The sequence below is a fragment of the Cicer arietinum genome, chromosome 1, assembly GCF_000331145.2.
Source record: "Cicer arietinum cultivar CDC Frontier isolate Library 1 chromosome 1, Cicar.CDCFrontier_v2.0, whole genome shotgun sequence".
In the NCBI taxonomy this organism is placed as follows: Eukaryota; Viridiplantae; Streptophyta; class Magnoliopsida; order Fabales; family Fabaceae; genus Cicer; species Cicer arietinum.
This window is the reverse complement of record NC_021160.2, coordinates 2,802,723-2,804,908: the sequence shown is the minus strand read 5'-3', so window position 1 is coordinate 2,804,908 and position 2,186 is coordinate 2,802,723. Positions and strand designations below refer to the sequence as shown.

The 2,186-nt window shown below is 26.9% G+C and overlaps 1 pseudogene; it reads right to left on the bottom strand.

Moving 5' to 3' along the window:
* Positions 1–678: 678 nt before the first annotated feature.
* Positions 679–2,186, bottom strand: part of LOC101512871 (NAC domain-containing protein 73-like) — a 3,469-nt pseudogene continuing 1,961 nt past the window's right edge.

Sequence of the window (2,186 nt, the reverse complement as noted above, 5' to 3'; positions counted from 1 at the left end):
TATATATATATATATATATATATATTATGTGGTGATAATATTTATTGTCTAAAATTTGTACACAATTTGAATTTTTGTTAAATTTAATAATATAAATATTACTTGAATTATGATTTAAATATGGTTATTCTCTCTTACTTAATCTAAAATTATAGAAATAGAATAAATAATTTAATTTAATAAATTTTAAATATTTAAAGAATTATTTGATTATATTTTTATAGTTTAAGAGTGAAATAGAAGACAGGAAATAAAATGCAAAGTTGTTTTTGAAGAAAAAGGTGAAAAAGTAACTAATCAATTAGAGAAAGAGAACAACATATATCTTACATAGAAGAAAACCATATTGATGTGACAAGGGGGAAGGGCCATTTGTGAAATCCCTGCGGAAAGGTTTATTTTACTTAAAAATATTCCACGACATTAGATTTTATTTTATTTTTAGTCTATTAAAAAATATATTTATAAGAATAAGAGTTTTAAATACTTTATACAAAAAAGTAAAATTATAAATAAAGTAAATTTAATTGAATCATTTAAAATTACTAAAAAAAATTAATTATCTCATCCAAAAATACACTAAAGGTTATTGAATATCTTCTCTTTTAATTGTATTTTTTTAATTCTTTTAACAATGGAAATATATTCCATATTAGCATACTTCTTCTATACGGTAATATAAGGAAAAAAAGAGTTCATCTGTTTGTACTTCTTATATACCATAAACTTAAGTCACCATGTATTGTATCAAAAAATATTCCTAATTCCAATCCCATGTATATAAATGTTGTTATATTTGATCTACAAACCAAAAAAAATGCTGTTATTTTATTAATAATTAACTAGTAATAAAATCACTATTCTTCTTCTATCAATAAGCTCTTCCAAGTGTTATTTTTTTTTCTTGTACTCTTATTTTGTTTGCATACATTGATAAACGATTAAAAGACCCATCATCACCTTGCACCTCTTAAGTTTGGAATAAGTTGTTGTGAACTTTCACTAATATGACCACCAACATGTACATGGTCATAATTTGTAAAAGGATCATTGTAGCATTCCACATGAGTTAAATTGTTGGGTATTGTAGCATTTTTACCATGACCAATTCCGTTGTTAATTACTTTTTCATATGAATCTCTTACAATAATGGAATTACCAGAATGTCTAGGCTGTGTTTGGTAGAAGACTTTTGAAACAACTAATTCTCCGTCTTTTTCTTCTTCGTTACTACCAAGATGGTATTGGTGCATCACCCAATTAGTCTTCTCAGGTTTTGTTTGCCTATTGCAATAGTTGGTGTAGAGTACTAATATCTTTTTATAACCCTTCACAACACTATTAGCAAAAACTGCTCTAGTTTTTCCTGTTTTGTGCCATCTTGTTTCACTTCCTTCTTCATCGGTGTGAACTTTTCTTCTTTTTCTTGTTCCTGTTGTGTATGCTTTTGAAGGTCTGTGAAAAAAGTGGCGGATTTGTCCATCTTTGTTAACTCCTGCATTATTTTACACAATAATTTTTCATATATATGTCTTGCATTAACAATTAATAGTACCTAAATGTTATTCTCTGTATAATAAAATTATTAAGAAATTTAAATTTTTCAAATTAAATTTAGAAGTTAAATCTAAAACAAACTAATACAGAAAGTCCCAAAATAGGATAACAAAGGGAGAAACTTCATCAAACCTTGTCTTTTGTGTTGATCGAATTAACTTGATATCAATTAGCATCTATTTGGTGTTGATGTAAAATAACATAATGCTGAAAATTAAGGAATAATATACTTATATCATGTTATGTACTAGAACATAGGTTCTATGCCACATGAATCTCCATTCTTAGGAGTTGAGAAAACATTAATGACGACTAATTTAATATTTAAGATAATGTGTAAAAATCTATATATCTCTTTTTGTCTATTAATTTACATAGTTGATTTTGTAATTAGGTTGACCTCCACACATGTCTCAAACTTAACAATAATTTAGGTCGGCAGTTGTGATCGAATATTCGTGTATTTGTTAAACATTAGGACAGTAAGAAAAATGGACGTGTGTGTGCCACAACTATATTTCATGGAGTCAATCCATGTGGCACCATTACTATTTGGCCGGTTATTTTTCTTGTTGGCTAGTGTTCTTGGTACCTCCAAACTCAAATTATGAAGGTGTTAATTTTCTCTC